This window comes from Zalophus californianus, chromosome 1 (genome assembly GCF_009762305.2).
Source record: "Zalophus californianus isolate mZalCal1 chromosome 1, mZalCal1.pri.v2, whole genome shotgun sequence".
NCBI classification, from domain to species: domain Eukaryota; kingdom Metazoa; phylum Chordata; class Mammalia; order Carnivora; family Otariidae; genus Zalophus; species Zalophus californianus.
Genome location: NC_045595.1, coordinates 39,602,812 through 39,623,023, shown reverse-complemented (window position 1 = coordinate 39,623,023; position 20,212 = coordinate 39,602,812). Strand labels below are relative to the sequence as shown.

Sequence of the window (20,212 nt, the reverse complement as noted above, 5' to 3'; positions counted from 1 at the left end):
AGCACCTTAGCTTGGTTAAAAGTTCTCCTTTAAGTTGGACTGACATCGGCTTCCTTCCCACTAGTTTTAATTCTGAACCCATATAGAATAAGTCCCATTCTCTCTTTAAATGTGTCTTCAGCTGTCTAGAGCATCACTGCTCTATCCCTTCTAAGGCTTCCAGATCAACCTTTTTTTGTCTTGAAGTTGCTCGTATAGGTCCAAACTTTTCAAATCTTCGGCCTTCCTGGTCTCTTTTTAGGCAAACTCTACTTTTCAATATTGCCCTCGCCGCCCCTTCCCCGCGCCCTTTTTTGGTCAGTGCCCTTTTTTAATTTTTTTTAAAAGATTTGAGAGAGAAAGAGGGAGAGAGAGCGTGAGCAGGGGGAGGGGCAGAGGGAGAAGCAGGCTCTCCTCTGAGCAGGGAGCCCGATCTGGGGCTCGATCCCAGGACCCTGGGATCATGACCTGAGCCAAAGGCAGATGCTTAACCGACTGAGCCACCCAGGCTCCCCAGGTCAGTGTCCTTTTTAAGTATCCTTCAAGCTAGACAAAATATTCCAGGTTTGGCCAGAAAGTAGAGAGGAGCCTTTGAGCTGTTGTTTTTGGGGATTTTTGTGAACATAACTGTGTTCCTGTAGTCTGGGAGCACATTTACTCATCGCTGGAAACCTCAACACACTATTCTTAGTTTGTCATTAGCCAAAACCCTTAACATTTTAGCCACAGACGTTAACTGTAATTCTGCTTCTGTGGTAGTGGTTGAAGAACTTTGCATTTGTCCTTGTTCATTTGCACCTTTTTGGGTTTGGTTTATTCTATCCACCTGTTAAGTCTTTTCGGAACTGGAATCCGCCATCTGCTATAATGCTGTTTGTAAACTTGACTCTTGAAATCCCTTCAGTAATCCTTTTCGGAGCACATACTGTGTGCCACACACAAGTCAAGGCCTTGGGGAATTGAAGAGGCCTTAGATAAGGCTTCTGCCCTTAAGGAATTAGAACGAACATTCTCTGCTTTCACTTGTGACAGTGAATGAAATGCTCAGCGAGGAAGTCTGTCATCACAACTTTGTGTGCTCTTCCACCAGCTACTTTCCTTCAGCTTGAAATTGATCTCCCCTGTAAGGTCAGATGTGAATCCAGTCAGCTTTTTAATCATCTGCCCCGTGTTCTGTGTTCTGCCCATAGAGAAGCCACAGGAGATTGTGATATGCGGTCCTGAAACGCAGGCGCCCTCTCTGCACATGGCTCCCAGGGTCAGACCAGTCGGGGGGATGGCATCGGTTCTCGCGCACCCACGCCAGCTCCTGAGCCTACCATGTCACCTCTTGACTGCCTGCCGTTTGTGGATTTGGGGTTCACTGTCTTTGGATTCATCACTTTCCTTTTCCACCTTTTGGAAAGTCAAGCAGGATATAGTTGCCTCTTTTCTGTCTTCTCTGTGGATGCTGAAGGCTAGAAACATCATTCTGATTCTGTCACCACTTATTTTTTCTGTGATCAGCAAACTGTCTTTTCTGTTCTTGTAAGCAGTGTCCCAGGTTTTGCCTTCCATAATAACATCTGTCATTTTACAGTTCTTCCTGGGCATTTTTCTCTTCTCTTCATTCTGTTTGTTGAACAGACCGACAGCCCTTGGTCAGACGGACAGAGAAGCAAACTCCTTGGAACTTCTCAGATACAGTCTGGCCCAAGCCAGGCCCTGATCATCTTAAGCCACAGTCCATAAAGCCAAGTCCTGCCTTTAATTTGAGAAGGTTGAGGTCACAAAGTTACCCTGGCCATTAGGAATGTAGAGAGACCATCGAGTATCAGGGTTAAGAGTATGGGAGCCAGCTGGCTGTGTCTGTATGGCCTTGGACAACTCATTTAAACTCTGCTTTGGCTGTTCACGGAATGGGGCGAGTTAGTTGAGGAGATGCGTGCAGTGTGATGAGAGCATGTTAACACAGAGTAAGTAGTCAGTGGATGGTTTGTAAACAACGAAGTGCGGGTGATGCAATGCTTGCTTAGCAATAACATGGGCTGAATTAGGCAATCAGTCTATAATAATAGTAGCGGACTGCATGTCAGGCACTGTGCCGAGGGCTTTACAATCATCATCTCTCTCCATTTCACGGGTGCCATGTGAATTTGGGTTATGTCCCCATTTTATGATAGCCCCAGGTTACATGGAAACTGAGGCTCAGAGAGATGAGATAACCTGGGCCTGTTTGTCTTCAGAGCCTGGGCTCGTAGCCACCTTGCTGTGGTCAGTTCCCTGTCATCTTCCTGGAGCGTGTGACACCACCCTACCCCCCATAACACTGCACACACTCTTGACGAAGTTCCACTGCCGGCGGTGTGCTCAGAAGAAAGATCGGGATTTGGGGACGGGGCACTCGGTGTGGTCTATAATAGGGCTCAGGACGTAGAGGATTGCTCTGGGAACTAAGGATGGACAGGTGGAGTCTGGCGGGGCACAGAGAAAAAGGAGGGGGTATACAAGGCAGGGACCCAACTGGAAGCAGATCCCCAAAGTCATAGTAGTGTGCTGGGTATGGGTGCAGAGAGAAACTGGTCACACTGGTGCAGCAGGTACTGGTGGGGTATACAGAATACGTTAGAGAATAAGTCTGCAGAATGGGAACGTTCACGCCAGTGGCTCTCAGTGAGTTTTTAAAAACTTTGAATTGGTTGTCAGCACTTAAAAATGGGAAGATTTGATGTAAAAGTCTGGATTTACAGCTGCTCTGGAAATACCGGAAGTTCTGGCAGTTGCTGGGCCCGCATCCCCACATGGTAACAATTGGCTAGAGCTGAGGCCAGCTGTCTCCATTATGTGGGACAAGTGCTCTCTGCCGTGGCACAGAACCCCGCCCTCCCCCCTAGACTCCAGCTGCGTGGCTCGGGAGGGCTGCAGAGCTGGTGACCTTGGCTGAACGGACAAGGGGTCTGATACTGGATCAGAAGTTCCTTGCGCTTGCCTCCTGCCAAATTGCAAGCTCCATGCAAGCAGGAGCCTTGCTTTGCTCATGCTCTGCTTTACTGCGAGGGCTCGAGAAATGCGCAGCCAGTGCCGAGCACTCAATAACTGTGGCACCCGGATGGCAGCAGTGACCATGCTAGAGTGGGATTAGTTCTGGAAGCTGCCGCAGGCCTCTCGAATGCTGGGGAGGGGACAGACTGGTTCATTTTGAGCCCCGTTTTTAAGGCAAACTGCGGGTGACCATGAAGCAGCAAATAGGCGGCTTAGAAAAAGAGCATAGTCTGTACTCGTGTCCGGGAAAGAACTGCCAGTCACGAGGTGCTCTGTGTCCAGCGCCTCTCCTGCACGTGGACAGCTACCCTGTTGTTTTCTTCTGCCCACACCCAGGGAACAATAGGAACGCGTAAGGAAGGCTTGCGGCACGTACTTGGTTGCCTCACTCGGCAGGACCACAGCACGACGGAGATCACAGCCAGAGCTTTTTGTAAAAACCGGTAAAACCGAATTGCTTTTAACCAGGGATATGATCTTTCTTCCTGGCCACTCATAGTACCCCTTGCCGTGGTTTAGCCTGTGTTCTTGTTTTGTTTATTTATTTGTTTGCCTTTCTTCTGCACTTGGTATTCCTCGGGGCTCCGCGGGAATGCACCTTGCCATCGGGAGCACTGGGAAAGAAGAAAGTCAAACTCCCTCTCCCCTCGGGCTCCAGCTCCGGAAAATCAAAGCCAAGCCCAGGCAGCTCTTCGCTGCCTGCAGCAGGGTCAGCGATTTGTGTAATGTTTTCCCTGTCAGCTTATCTCTGCTGATTTCTGGTGTTTTTGAGCAGGGGAATGAAGAGCTGCCTTTTTCAGCAGGTGGGACCTGCAGCTGGGATCAAAGCCCAGCATCGGGGGGCTCCTGCCGACAGCAGTCCCTACTTTTTTGTAAACCGCTTGTGGTGGGGCGGGAGTTGTCTCTGTGGAGTGGGGTGGCTCCAAGAAAAACCAGCGCAGATGCCCTGGGAAGGAATGGAAGGAGAGAAGGATTTCTGTCTTGCCCCGTGCAGGGAGCGTTTGATAACATCATTTGAATCAAACCATAATTAGGCTTTTGCAACCAGTTCGTGTAGGAACATGAAATGCTGTTCAGCCAACAGGTTTAGTTCTAACAACCGTCTAACTGGAGGTTTAAGTTGTGCTGTGTATCCCTATATTTAGTCAAATAATATTTTTGATCCACTTTTTCATTCTTATTTTTAGTAATCAGTGATTTTTCTAGGTAGTAATTTGGGTCTGATTGGAACTCTTTGGCAACTCTTCAGTTCTAATTATAGAAGACTTTTTGCTTATATGTCTTGATGATAAAGTGAACATAGGATTTTAAAGAGCTGGCCAACAAACTAGTTGAGTCCTAATTTTTGAGAATCCTGGCTACCACCTTAAAATGTGGAACAAATTACAGTTCCCGGCCTGATAAAACTACCCCAGGAGACCTAATTTGCATAACTGTTTTGACAAGGATTGGATCCCACACCATAGGAAAGATTCTCCAGCGGTTTTACTGGCAAGTGTCCTCTTCTAGCATCTTGTTTCATGTCATAAATAAGCTCTAATTACCCAGGTGGTATCACTGCCTCACTGTGAGCCAGGACATAGTGGGGTCTGTACCGCAGAGGCTCTGGCCTTCCCTGGGGTTAACCCTCTATCATGAGGCACATGTTTGCTTTTGAGCCCCTGTGAAAATAGGGACAGTGTACAGACCTGTTTAGCTCATGTGGCTGAGGAGAGGATCAGACAGACTCCTGCATCTGAAAGCCATTTGAAAACCCTCCAGCCTGGTGCCAGTGTGGAATACTAGTACTCAAGGCTGTGGTTAGCCCTGTGGCGTGAGCTATGTCTTTGCCTCATCTTTGTCAAAGAAAATTAGGGCTTTAGATTAGATCTGTGTGGCCCAATTTTGTGTAAGCCACATGAGGCTATTTTAATTTAATTAATTAAAATTAAATAAAATTTAAGATCCAGTTTCTCAGTCACACTGGCAACATTTCAAATGCTTAATAGCTACGTGTGGCTAACGGCTACTGTGTTGGAAAGCACAGATGGGGAGCTTTTCCGTCACTATGTAAAGCTGTCCTGGACAGCCCTGGACTCCATTATCTTTCAGATATCTTCCGATCTGAGATTGTGGGGATTTCAACAAAGTGGCTTGCTTGGTCCTTAAAGGAGGAAGAATTGTGCCTTTAACGTCATCCCTGCCACCCGTACGTAGCAGGGGCTGAAATGCTGGAATCTCTTCCTTGTTGCCCTGGTGGCTGAGCAGGAGACCTTCCTGTGGCATCTTTTACATTTTCTTAGATGTGATAAGTTAGCTGTAGAATGATAGGTTTTTGAGCTGTCAGATAGTTACATCTAGTTTAAATTTGTAATATGAAGTATTACAAATTCTGGCCAAGCCAGAATTTTTCTTCTTTTTTGCTAAACCTCCGGGTCTTCTTTTTAGAAACAAGGTGAGCTGTTGTAATTTCCCCTGAACTTGGGGCAGCGTAGGTTGGGTCTCAGGCTCAGGTGGGAAAAGTTACGAGAAGGAGTAGCTGAGGCATGCATACATGATGTGGAGATTAGAAATAGCCACGTGGCAATTCCAGGTAGCTCTCAAGACTAGGGGCCAGCGGGTATGTGTGAGTGTTGTAGTGAGCTTAATAGACTAGAGATTCAAGCCCAGAAGAAATGAAATAGGTAGAAAGCAAGAATAAAGCTAGGTCCCACGGTTCAGGCTGTTCAAACATATTTGATCCCTTTTGTCACCTTTCAGTGAGGCCTTCCTGAAGCACTCATAAAAATTGAACATCCCCTGCCCCTAGTACTCCTGAGCCACCTCTTTAGCTGTCCTTTTCCATGGCACTTATACTCTCTGGAACATTCTGTATTTTACTTACTTTGTGTTTATTGTCCGTCTTTTCCTATGAAAGAGTATAAGTTCCATGAGCTGAGCACAAGGATTCTTGTCTGTTTTGTGCTTGGGCACATAGTACTTTCAGTGAATACTGGATGAATGAATGAAAAGAGCAGAATGAGAAAGAAAACGTTTCTGAGAATGAGCCTTACGATCAGGAGAGGCCAAAGTGATGACTCTTGAGCCAAAAGGACCTTTGGAGTAGGCTCCTTGCACTGTTTTACCTGGCACCAGCGTTGGTGAATGAGTGCGGTTTGGAGGTTGTATTTGTGCTTTGGGTGACAGAGGGCTGGCTCATAGTCAGGCTGCCCTTTCTAGAATGTGTGAAGTGATAGCAAATGCTTAGCCCTCCAGAACTGACCCAGGAACAAGACAATCTCACACTATTCCCATCCCTTTTAGGTGTTTGATCAGATTGAGTCAGCAATTTTCTCACACAGGAAAGTGTAAAGTGGTGATAATAATCATCACTTTGACACAGTCACAACTCTCTGGAATAGTGCTCTTCAAACTTCTGTGTATCCAAATCCCTTGTGGAGCTTATTAAAATGCAGATGCTGATGAAGAAGTCTGTGGTGGGGCCTGAGATCCTCCAGTTGTAACAAGTGCTGAAGACTGCTGCTCTGCTGGTCCAGGGATTACCCTTGAAGTAGCAAGGTTTTATTAAGGAGAGAAATTAAGTATTAGTCATCATTATCAGTTGCCTTTATTAAAAATATTTTTAAATTCCCCTTGAACAGGCCAGGGACCGTTATTTCAGAATATTCTGATAGATACTTTTCACTTCAGTTCAAGTAGTTGTTGAGATAGCATAAGCGAGCATCAAGAAAACCAGCCTTTCCCAGTTTTGATTTTCTATAGTTGAACACTTGTCAGCACTCTTGTCAGGAATGGCTTTCAATTCCAAGGCTTCTTTTTTTTTTTTTAAGATTTTATTTATTTGAGAGAGAGAATGAGATAGAGAGAGAGCATGAGAGGGGAGAGGGTCAGAGGGAGAAGCAGACTCCCCGCCGAGCAGGGAGCCCGATGTGGGACTCGATCCTGGGACTCCAGGATCATGACCTGAGCCGAAGGCAGTCGCCCAACCAACTGAGCCACCCAGGCGCCCTCATTCCAAGGCTTCTTAAGGCAGTTGTTGAATACCCTAAGTCTTAGCAGACTTTTACATTGATTCCTGACATGTGAGCTGTGGTTGCACCCAGTAGGGTTGTGTGTATGTGCTAACCCCAGATCAAGCTGGTCCCAGACGGGCCTGGATAGGAATTAGGAGAAGTCTGTTTTTGTGGTACAGCACCTGACTCTCTCTGAAGGCTCACTATGCCTTTATAAGAATTACTGTCCTGGAAGATTTTGTTTTTTAAGATTTATTTATTTATTTTAGGAAGAAAGGTGAGGGGAGGGGACTCCCTGCTGAGTGTGGAGCCCAACTTGGGGCTCCATCCCAGGACCCTGAGTACATGACCTGAGCCGAAATCAAGAGTCAGACACTTAACTGACTGAGCTCTGTCCTGGAAGATTTAATGAGGGCTAAAAGGAGCATCCATAACCATGGACATTTCAGAATCTGAGTCTGAGAGTCAAGCTCCCTTGTAAATGTAGATGATCTTACATGCATCTCTCTTTCCTGCCACATTCCAAGATAGAGTACAGTTGGCCTCTGAACAACATGGGGGGTAGGGCTGCTGAACCTTCCCCCTCCCCACCCCTTGCCTCCATCTCCATGTAGTCAAAAATCTACATACAACTTTTGACTCTACCAAAACTTAATTATGAATAGCCTATTGTTGACCAGAAGCCTTACTCCTAACATAAGCAATCAATTAAACATATTTTGTATGTTATATGTATTATACACTGTATTCTTACAATAAAATAAGCTAGAGAAAAGAAAATGTTACTAAGAAAATGATAAGAGAAAATACCCTCACAGCACTGTATTGTATTTATTGAGAAAAATCTGCATGTTGGTGCCCAGCGCAGTTCAAAGTCGGTGTTGTTCAAGAATCTGTTGTGTTTAGTCCTTGTAGAATGTTGTCTGTCTGTCCTGCGGTCCAAGGATGTAGCCATGGACCTAACGGTGCTGTTGGTCTTGTACTATGGTTCTCTGGTTCCCATGTCACCAAAACCATCCCACTTTTCTCACTTGGACTACTCTCATGGGCCTTAAGAATGTTTGTGTGTACATTACCCTTTTTGTAGGAAACCTCTGCTCTTCTCTGCTCTGCATTTACATTCACCATTATATGCACCAAACCTGGCAGATAGCAAGTGCTCAATAAATATTTGTCAAAAGACTGACCTTGGACCCTGGCAGTTGAGCTGAAAAACTGCAGCCCAGTCTCCTTGCTTTTGGTTCTGGTCCTCAACCCCTTGTGCACAATTCTGAAACCCAGAAAGTTCTGAAAGTACATTTATTTTCAGGGCAGTTGGCAGCAAAACCTGACTGACCTGAACTCACCTGATATGAGGCTATTTATGATCTTTATTTAGTCCACTTGGAGAGACTAGTAGTACATTTTGCTGCAGAAAAATATTAGTGTATTTGATTACAGGTTGTTCCCGGGAGTGTTAGGTCATATATGGCATAGTAGTGTAGATCCAGAATTACTTTTCTGAAGTGCAAAACAAACAAACAAATGGAAGTTTTAAAACTCATACAGGTCCAAGGGTTTCAGGGAAGGCATTGTTGACCTGTGGTAGAATTTAGGGATTTTCTGTAGAAGTTTTATTTGAGGAAATGGATCATTTATTTAGAAGCAAATTAGCCAGAGGCATAAATGGTTAGTCTCTGGCTGATGAGAGGAGAATTAAGTGCCACTATCTGATGGCATAACTCCTGAGGGGATAGCATGTAATGTAAAGTAAAGCCCCAGGGTTAGTTCAAAGAGTGCTAAGTAGTTCTTTTTGTCAAGAGGAAGCTTACGGAATGAAAGCGGAGGAGTTGATACCTCTTAAGACTTTATCATCAACACAAGAAATATTTACTTTGAGTGTTAATCTATGCATGCATGTAATCTACACGTGGGCGGAGTTTATTAGAAAAAGAAATCCCTTGACTTTGAGAAATGATTTGAAAAATCTGACCATGATGTCCAGTTCTATTATTTCACAGAGAAATGTGTTGGTAAACATACTCTCCTGGCAAAAAAATAAATGTCGGCATTGAGGCAGAAGACCCACAAGCGACTGAGGTCAGCCAAAAAACCTGTTCCGTTTCCTAATCATCATAATAATAAACGAAGCATCTAAAGACTTGGTCTTGTTGTTTCCCCCCACCCCAGGTGGGAAGTTTTCTCTTGTTGCAGTGTAAATTTTAATTGGGATTGTAGATACAGAATGAAGTCTTCTAAACCTTTTATCCTCATTTTTTTAAAAACTTACCTGTTTTAAGAAAGTAAGCTTTATTCTATTCTACATAAATTAGATAAAATCGTTCACTTTGAGTAAAATATTCATTCAACCGGTATAAAGACTTTTGGGGGTTCATCTTCAGGTTTTTGATAGGTATGAAGCAGTTTTAGGGGCTTGGAAGCAGTAGTAGGAGGAAAATTAGTAGAAATTATTATTTTGTATTTCAGAAAGTACTAGGATTGGTCTGTAGATCAAATGTCTGGGGAGGGGGAATGGGGGGAAATGCTTTTAAAAATGTTATTTGAAATGCCCCACAGACTGGCTTTCACCACTACCTGGGGGATAACCTCCAGAGCAGTGAGCTGTGTACTTCTGCAGAGAACATCTTTCTGTGTATAGTTCGCACATTGAAAGAGATGACTGACTAATGGATCTTTCTCTAGGCATACTTTGAGATTCTCTTTGTATTTGGTAGAATGCACCGTGCCTTTTTAAAAAGACATTTGCAGTGAGGAGTGTTGCATTAGAGGTCCTGCCAGTTTGCCCAGAGGAAACGGGAGCCGGCCCCGTGATCCTGTCCCCTGCATTAGGACACACTCCTCCTTGAGGAGGCTCCGTCTGCTTTTCCAGAGCAAATGTCAGAAGCCTGTGACTTCTTTTCCAGGACACGTGTTTGTTGGTTGTTGTTTTAAGCTAATTTTTGTCGAAGTACACGCAGATTATAAGTAGACAAAGAATGAACTCTGCTGTGGTAAAATACGTGCGTAACCAGCACCCAAATCAAGAATCATGCTTGAGAGGCCCTCAGGTGCCCCTTAGTGCACTGTCATTCTCTGACCCTTACCCTGTAACCACCATCCTCCTGACTTCTGTCACCATCTGTTAGTTTTGCCTGTTTTAGAACTTGGTGGAAATGAAATAATACAGTGTATACTCTTCTGTGTGTGGCTTCATTCCTTCATGAAGCTTTTTTTTTTTTTTAAGATTTATTTATTTTAGAGAGAGGGAGCGGGGAGAGAGTGGCGGGTAGGGTCAGACGGATAGGGAGAGAGTCCTAAGCAGACTCCACAGTGAGTGTGGAGGCTCCACAGCCTGACTCCGAGCTCGATCTCATGAGCCTGAGATCAGGACCTGAGCCGAAACAAGAGTCAGACGCTTAAACAACTGTGCCACCCAGGCGCCCCTCTTTCAATGTTATTTTTGTGAGTGTTCTAACTCAGCATTAATCTTATAGGTCTCTTTGGGGCAACTTTAAAAGCACCTAGCAAATTGGTCTGAGGACATTAAGAAGGTGCACAGCTAGTCCTGTAGTTGTGTAAGGAGTGTGATGCAGGGCAATTGGGGAGGTTGGGTGTCGAGTAGACTATCGGTGGTGTGTTTCTGAGCACTCTCCTCCTTGCCTTCGCTGACCAGTGCTAAGACATGCCAGCGGGACTCCTTCCCTGCAGGGTACAGTTTTCCAGGCCCGACAAGGAACAAACCTAGTGAGTCTGCATTTAGGAAGGAGCTCAATGCTTCAGCTCTGTCTTCCCCGCAGAAGGGAGACAAGTTCAGCCGCTGCCCTTATTCTGTCATTGAGCCGTCCTGACGGGCACAGCATGGAGTGTACGAGCAGAGGACGGTACGGCAGGCCTGCCCCAGAGCCGGCCTCCTTGCACTGTGCCTGGCCCTGGGGAGCAGCGGCCTGCCCCAGAGCTGCGTCCTATCATGCTGTTGCTGTTTTCTCCCTAGAAAAGCAAAGGTTCCAAACTTCCTTCAGAGAGCCTATTAAACTGTGGTTCCCAGTGAATGGGAAGAGGCCGCGCTTATGTGATACGTCAGACAATTAATAATTTTACAGAACAGGATTGTCACTAAGAACCCACAGAATGGTTCAGGATGAACTGCTTCATGCCATGGTGATGTGTGTTTAAGAAGACATTCCACGGTGTATCATTCCAGTGAGTGGATAAATATCTTGAATTTTCAAAGTTTTTGACTCCTGTCATGATTTTGAGAGCTGCATGCTTCAGCTTGTGTGTGTGGTAAACATACCAGAACTTAAGTGTTTTCCTGTCTCGGTATTGTGGAAGCAGCAGAGCCCACTAACTTTCTATTTTGTAACCAAGGAAAATTTTAGCATTTAGAACAAGCACACAAAGAAATAAACACGTTAAATCGCTTAACCCGGTCTTTTCTTCTCAGAGCATGCCAGGAAATTTGGAAGCAGTCATTTTCATTCTGCTTTCAAGATGGGAGAGTGGAGACAAAAAGGATAGTTTTGAAAAATTCAGCCAGAACCTCCACTTGTGTAGACCTCAGAACTTGTCCTGTTTCACCAAGTTCCTAATAGTAGGTCTGGGCATAAGAGGCTGGGGGGCAGAGGGCAGAGCCTACCAGCTGGTGGTCTGTGGCATCATGAATGGGTGTTGGGGGAGCGAAGATGCTGACCCCTCAGCATTCAGGCTGGCGGGTGGATGCAGACTCGTGTCATGCCAGGCAAATGGCATCTTCTGTGTGTTCTATGACATGACATTGCTTCCGGAACACTGCTTTATATAAGCTGCTTTTCTAAGACTGAGGTGGGATTTTAGCTGAGTACTGGATGAGTAAGACCCCTCATGGGAAGACTTAGGGGAAGAATGTTCCAGAAGAAGGGTACAACAAGTATCGAGGGCCTTGAGGCACGAGTGCATTAGTGTGTCCTTAGGATGGAGAGAGGGCAGTGAGTGGAACAGTAACCTGGACACGAATGGCGGGTGACCTCACTGAGAGGCAGGCAGGACCCAGGGGCCAGATCTCTGGGGCTGTGTTCTCATTGGGGAGTTTGGATTTTATTCTGTTTTGGGAAGCCTTTGCAGGTTTTTATACAGGGAAACATCATGATCATAACATATAAATGTAGAACCATGGTGTTTAATTCAGAGGGGAATTAGAAACAGACTGATCCATTCTCTGCATTTTATTGCTGAAGGAAACTGTTCTGTGCCTTGCTGCTGCTATTTTTGTGTCATTTTTTCATCTGTAAAACCAAGAGGTTGTATGTGATGCTTTCTGATTTCCGTTGAGTTCTAAAGGTCTAAAGATCTTGATCCCTATATACCCCTCTGTATTAGTGTCCTAGGACCACTGTAACAAATGACCACAAACCGGATGGCCTAAAACAACAGAAAGCTATTCTCTCAAAGTTCTGGAGGCCAGAAGTCCAAAATCAAGGCGTCTTCCGCAGGGTTGGTTCCTTCTGGAGGCTTCAGGGGAGTATTCTGTTCCATGCCTCTTTACTAGCTTCTGGCGGTAGTGAGCAATCCTTGACATGCCCTGGCTTGTAGATACCTCACTCCTGTCTCTGCCACCATTATCACATGGCCTTCTCTGTCTCTGTATCCTTGTATGGTACCATTGTAAGGACACCTGTCCCTCTGGAGTCATTGGATTATGGGCCTGCCTGAACCAAGTATGACCTCGTCTTGATTTGATTATATCTGCAAAGATCCTATTTCTAATTAAGGTCATATTGACAGGTTCGGGGGGTTAATTTTCAATATATCTTTGTGGGGGGCACATTTCCACCCATAATACCTTTCTTCCACCACCTTCATAGTAATGCCTTCTCCATCTTGTGGATTGACCTCCACTTAGTTTTTTAATGGAATCCGAACAGCCATTTCACCTGAACAGCTAAGAGGTCAAAATAATACACCTCTGTTACTAAACAACACTGGCTGCCCTTTTCACATAGATGAAATGTAGAAATATTGTCAGAATTGTTCAAATCTGACACACCCAAAATGTCGTGCTTCATGGAATCATTTTAGAGAAGAATATATCTGTCTCAGCCTTGGACCCATAATCCTCACTTCTGCATATCCTTTTCTATCCAACAGAAGTGGGGTTTTTTTTCTTGTTGTTTGTTTTGTTTTCATTTTTGTGGATTTTTTACTTAACCAGCTATTCGGTTTCATTAAAATTACATATTTATTCTTTGCCTTGTACCAGAAATTATTTAAAGCATTTCTGTGTGTATGTGTGTGTGTGTGTACGCGCGTGCATGCATAAAACAACATGGTGTTAATTAAAGGTGGGGTCAAAGAAGGAAAAAAGGAACAAAATGAAAAGGGAGGCAAGGTAGATCTTTGGGTACATTCCATCATGCCAGGCGGGTCACAGATTTTACTTTCCTAACAGCCAGGATGGAAAGGGAGGGCCTGCAAGTTTCACACTGCCCAGAGTTTTGTGGGGCCGGAAATCAACTCTGCACACCAGTTTGGAGGATTAAAGTGAAGCACATTTCAGCAAAAGCAGTTCTGCTGGGGGCGGGGGGAGTAGAGGGAAAGGTGGCAAGTTGATGGGACTCACATTTCTGTCTCTGCTAATCTGATTCGGTCTGGCATAAATGCAGAACCATTTCAGGGAGGGATTGAGTCCATTTCTTTCAAACAGTTCTTTATGAACATTGTGCCTTTCTAAATCTGTTTATCACCTTCACCCTTCCACTTCTTAGATGGGTAGTCAGTGAAGAAGTAAAAATAGTAGCCTCTCTGGATTTGGGTAAACCTTCATTCACCTACCTGAGGCATGCTCTAACGTATGTGGGATTACCATAGAAATTTTTTTTTTATATGAAGTCATTTACTTTGCTCTAAAAATGTGTGCGTGTTTGTGTATCTAGTGCAGCTACTTATGTGCGTCATGCCGGGGCGGGGGGGGGGTCCTTATTTCTGAATATTCATTCAAATTTCTGTACTTAACAGAGTTACAAAGAGAAGTGATGATAGTCAAAACACAGACATATTCAATAGTGATCAAACCACTTAATAAGTTTAGCCCCCATTCTAGCATATCATTTCCTTCCTAGCATCCTACCCACCCATCCGGCCAGGGTTTTGTTGTTTGACTTCTTGTTGATCGCTGATACTGTACAGTGCAAATAAATTGCAGATTGGGCAAAAGATCAAGGACTTCACAAGGGCAGTGAAAGGAAAGCTTGAGGGAAACACACAACCACTGACACTGAGGCTCAGAAGCGTAGGATTAGCTAATAGTTGAAGAAGAAAACTACAGTACCAGTGACATCAGTGGGAAGTCTTTAAATGCCAAAGGAATCATTTGAGTATCTCATGATTGGAAGACCCTTGAGAAAACTGTTGTTGCCTTGGTGATTATTTGTTCTCTGATTTGCTCTAAAGGACTGACCTAAAGTGATGAATGTCATACAGCACTGTACTGTAATTTTGTTAGAACAGTTACAGACACAATTACTGTTTGGTTCATTCTTTGTTCATTTGGAGAAATGGTATGTTAGTTGCAGTTATAACCTACAAATTAAGTCATTAAATATTTTATGAACTTGTTTGTGAGTTTGTAATTTTTTTGAAGGTGCAATCTTAACCTTTTTTTTGTTACTATTTACTATTAAATTTTGACCTTTTATGTCAATTTACCTTAAGTGACCTTTTTTGGTCTTAATTTATCTTCCATTAATGAGCATCTCCACTGTCTATTTGTTTCAGCTATAAGGGGTGTGGTATGTTGGCGTATCCCCTCAAAATTCCCAGAACCTGAGAATATGACCTTATTTGGAAATAGGGTTATTGCAGTTTGTAATTGATTGCTAAGATGAAGTCATGTGGAGTAAGGTGGACCCTTAATCCACTCTGACTGGTTGTAAGGAAAGGAGAGGAGACACAGAGACACTTTCAGAGGGCAGATAGCACGGGAAGAAACAGATACACGGAAAGAGTGCCATGTGGTGAATGGGTCTACAAGCCAAGGAACACCTGGGCTTGCCAGCAACAGGAGAAGCAAAGAAGCGTGGCAGAGGTTCTTCCTTGGAGCCTCAGAAGGGACTTCTAGCCTCTAGAACTGTAAGAAAAGAAATTTCTGTTGTTTGAAGCCACCAGTTTGTGGTAGTTTGTTATGCCCTAGGAAACTAATACAGGGAATTTTCAGAAAATTACTCTGCTGGTCCATAGACTACATGTTAATTTTCAGAGCCCAGGCCCAGAGAAGTATTACGTCAAGTTGGAAATAAGGTGAAAAGTGATTTCACTGGCCCAAACTCAATATGGCTTAAATAACTTGCAGTATTTTCTGTATTAAATAAGTAGCTTCTTGTTTAAAGATAAATGGATCATTTCTGTTAATAACTGAGCTGGAGGCAGGTTTCACTAGTATAGGGTATCAGCACACAATTCTCTATTCAGATGTGCATCAATCGGTACCTGTGTTTCATGGCAGCTTTCAAGAGAAGACTGTCCCTAGCAACTTCTACTTAAAACCAATACATTATCTTTTACATCAGGCTCCATATAGGTGTTTTGGGCGGGGGATTCTGAAGTTTGGAACTGGTTCTTTTCAATAGACAGGAATTATATGATTATATGCCATTATCATCAATACCCTTTAAAAAGAAAGCTGATGTGCTGTTTGTCCCAGATGGAACCAGGGGTGTGTGTATGTGTGTGTCCTTTGAAATTAAAAGGCCAAGTCAGTGTATTCCATCATCTGGTATGAAATGTTTGTTGAACTGCCTCACTGGAGCCCTGTCTTACATTATCAGTTGCTGGCTCTAGTGTCAGTATGTCATGGCTGGCAGGTTAGTGGGTTTTGGCAGAGGAAATGAAACCTAGTCAGTTACTACGAGATTTATAGTAGATCTGCTATTGCAGGAAGTGGTGAAAAGTTGATTGATAGTTGGAGACAAAACTCTACGACAAGAAACAGGATGTATGCTTTCTATTTATACCCAGGTTTTCCTACATTTTAGGGCTCCTTTTGCACTTGGTTTTGGCTCTTTCATAGGCCATGCAGTCCCTCACCCTTTAACTCAATCATCAAAATATAAAATAATGGAGGAGATTTTCTGTTAGCTTAGCCATGATAAAGGCACGTATTTCCAGCTGTTACTGTTACTCTTTCCTGGTAGTTGTATTTACTGGAACTTGTCAGAGAGCCGTTTTTAATTTTTAAAAAATCCTCCAAATAGGTTATTATTTCACATATACAAACAGAATAAAAGCTTTTTTAAAAGTTACATGGTAGGATTACATTTCCAAAAACTTTCTAAGGAAAACCTGTTTTGAGTATCTTTTTAAAATATGACATTACTGTGATCCACTTGTCATGTCTCTTTTCAAAGGATGAATCTCTTCACTCCTGATTGAATACATTCTTAACAAGTAGCTGCTCTTGACTTAGATATAAAATATATACCATAAGTACAACTAGTAACTCAGTGTATTCATTACTTTATATCTGAATGTACCTGGGTTTTGTAAGCCTTCTGGTTAACTAATAATGTCACTCGACAAAGCTTTGACCTGAACTAGCTGGTCTGTTTTGAGTGTAACAGTGAAAAACCACTAACTACATTAAATGAGGTGCTTTCTGAAATGGAAAGGGCCATTGCAGAGTTAGGTTCTAGAATTTACAAGGAGTGGCAGATTTAGAACCGACTCTAATTGTACCAGTAGTTGAAAGAACAAAAAGCTCCTCTTTCATGGCTTAATTTTTTTTTCTCCAAATGAAGAGGGTTTTTTTTTTTTTTTTTTTTTATAGCAAACAATGATTGCTAAGTAATCTGTGTGAAATAGTTCAATAGAAACAAACCCAACTTTCATTCCTTGGACCATTAGGTCATATTCTACATCAATGATGTTTTGAAATTTTTAATTCCTTTTTATTCTAGCATTCTTTAAGTGGAGAATTCAGAATGCTTCTTCCATAAACTTAAGGTTTCTATCACAACTAATAATTTAGGAAACTAGCCAGCTTGAGGTAGTAGTAAAAGTGGGATTAATAAGAAATAGAGATGAGTCAGCATGGTGAAGAATCATAAATGAACATAGAATTCTTTTTTTACATAATTTTTTTTAAAAAGATGTATTTATTTCAGAGAGAAAGAGCATGAGTGGGAGGGGCAGAGGGAGAGAGAGTATCTTGAGCAGACTCCATGCTGAGCGTGGAGCCCAACGTGGGGCTCGATTTCATGACCCTGAGATCATGACCTGAGCTGAAAACAAGAGTTGGATGCTTAACTGACTGTGCCACCGAGGTGCCTCTTTTTTTTTTTTTTTTTTAACATATTCTATACAAATGGGTCACTTTAAATGTAATACAGCAGTTAAAGTGAGAAACAAACTGAAGGATGAAAATTCACATTACCTGGTAACTGGCACAAGTCCTCTTAGGGTCACATGGCTCATCTGGGCTACTGCCCTGCCTGCCAGAGTGGATCCTTTTTAGTCTCACATACGTGGGGTATGCTGGGTCTGAAAAGAGCCAGGATTACAGGTGAGAGGCTTTGAAATCCAGATTTATTCTGTTATACACGACAGATACAGTATAGTAGATAATAACAAAGATCCAGATAGTTTCAGCTTGAGAGTTGACACATCTACTCTTTTCACTGTATCCACAAAAATAATCCAGATGTTTTCTTCCAGTTCTAAGCCTCTGTCTTTCAGGCTCAGACGTGCACTTCATTGAAGCTTGCTAAGCTAAAGCCATCAGTGTTTGCAGACTTCTGTGCTTGTGCCTGTCAGAACTTGCTCATGTGGAAGATGTTGAATAGAGCTCCAAATGGGGAGAAGTGAAGAATGTGGTCTTAGGACGGGAAGCTTTTCAGAGCCTGGATATTTGTGGGAGGCCCTGTGGCGGAGGAGTGAGCACACTAGAGCTCTAAGGCATGGGTTTCCGGTCTTGACTGTGCCTTGTTAGCTGGGTAGACTTCATCAGATCTCTTACCCCTCCAGGCTTCTGTTGTGTCATCTGTAATGTGGACAGAGATGAAACTGACCCGTGAGGTTGTCATTTGGAGCAAGTGTTTGTGGAACATCATCTTTCATATATTGTCAGAAGTATTTGTCGTGGCTAATAAGAATGAGATGTAAGGGTCACTGAAGTAAGAGCTTTTATTTTAAAATTTTGTTTCCAATATTATGATTTAGTAAGAGGCATGGTCTTATTTCGCAGAGTCCTTGCTTTTTATCTCTTAAAGCTGCAGGTTACTACCCCGAGAGGACCTGCTTCAGCAAAAAAGATGGCAGTGAACTAGCTCCTGGGCTGATAGGGCCTTAGCGCAGAGATGTTTCAGACTGGTCCACTAACTCAGACCAAATTCTTTTTTTTTTTTTTTTTTTTTTAAGATTTTATTTATTTATTTCACAGAGAGAGACAGCGAGAGAGGGAACACAAGCAGGGGGAGCTGCAGACAGAGGGAGACGGAGAAGAGGCTCCCTACTGAGCAGGGAGCCCGATGTGGGGCTCATCCCAGGACCCTGGGATCATGACCTGAGCCGAAGGCAGATGCTTAACGACTGAGCCACCCAGGTGCTCCTCAGACCAAATTCTTTACCAGTGGTCATCAAGGTTTCAAAATATATGGTGGGTGGACACCATTGACACCCACCTTGGACATGGATGTAACCATCTTACTCCATAACTGTGCTCCTCAAGGTGTCTCAAGCTGGTGAGAGCACCCAGAGTTTATAACCCTTTGGTGAATCAAAAGCTGACTTCAGCTCATCTTACCCTAGTTTTTCTCTTTACCCTATCCACCTTCCTTTTTCTAAGCTCTGGGAATTCCAGCACTGACACTCAGGGGTTTCCTTGCATCTGAGAAAGTTGCCCTCAGTGAGGGCTGTTGCCCGTGGCCATCCCCCGCCGCCCCCCCCCCCCCCCCCCCCCCCCCGGCTGCACTGTGCACCCGCCCTAGAACGCTGACTGCAGTGAAGCTTCGGGGCCCTGACTGCGCTCGTGGAGGGGCCGCAGTGGGGATGGAGCTTCCCTGCACAAAGTCATTATTACGCCACATATTCTGAGACCAAAGGGCTCATCTAGGCACTGAGGTGAAAAATACCACCTTTGTTCACTCGTTCCCATTGTCCCACCAGTTATTTCAGCTCCATTGTAACGAGGCTTCATTTTCTCAATATTATGGGATGGACTACTCTTTCAGAAGTGACCTTATCTTGTGAACTCACCCTCCTCCAGTGTGCCTCAAAGCCACTAAATGTTCTGTATGCTCATTTCACCTTTGAACTTAGAGACACATAGAAGCCATGTCAGCATGCTGACCACTTTAACTCACTGCCACCCATTTCCGTTGTCACTTCCGATTTTCCTCTTGGGGAGAGTAAAGACAGGGTTTTTAGACACCTATGGTATACTTTTCGTTGCTTCCTTCATAACAAAAGGAAAATAACTAATTCATCCAAGTTAATTAAAAAGTTTATATTTAGTATAATGTAATGTTACAAATTTAGAAAAAATACTCTCTGACGTAACATGAAATGATCTGATAAAAATAAAAAGCGCTTCATGCTGCTCTGTATAGTACTGCATTTTATTTTTTTGTATATTTAAAATTTTTGAGTAGGTATTAACATTCACAGAGGTTTCAAAATAATTTGTAGTGAAAAGCCTCCCTCTCACCATCCTCCTCCAGCTTTCTAGTCCCCACTCTTCCCCCATATAAGCTAGTATTTTCTATAGCTACCCAGGTTTATTGATAAGTATACAAGCAAATAGATGTGTTTATATTTCTTTCTCATTTTTTAACATAAAAGGTAGCCTATACTTATGGCATGCCTTTTGTTGTTGCTGTGAAATGGTTTATCTGGCTTAGCCCATGAACAGCCTCGTTCTTAGGCAGCCATGGGCCCTTCCTTTGCGTGGAGTGTCCGTAACTTATTTAACCAGTCCCATAGTCAGGGGCATTTGGTTGTTTCCCATTTTGGAGTATTAAAAACAATGCTGGATTAATAACCTTGGGCCTCTGTCCTGTAGCATATGTGTTTAATTTCCAGATGTGGTATTGCTGGGTCAAGGGTATGTACCTTTTCAATTTTGTAAGTTATTGCCAACTTCTCCTTCACAAGGGGTCAGACCTGTTTAATTTCTTACCAGCTGTGTAAGGAGGTGCCATTTCCCCCACAGCCTTGCTAGTCGTGCTATCTAATGTTTGGATTTTTGCCACTGTGATAAATGAAAAATGTATCTC

General features: G+C 43.5%; 1 protein-coding gene across 1 annotated transcript in view; it reads left to right on the top strand.

The window, feature by feature from the left end:
• SHQ1 (SHQ1, H/ACA ribonucleoprotein assembly factor) overlaps positions 1–20,212 on the top strand; it is a 95,753-nt gene that overhangs the window by 73,156 nt on the left and 2,385 nt on the right. The window lies entirely within an intron of this gene.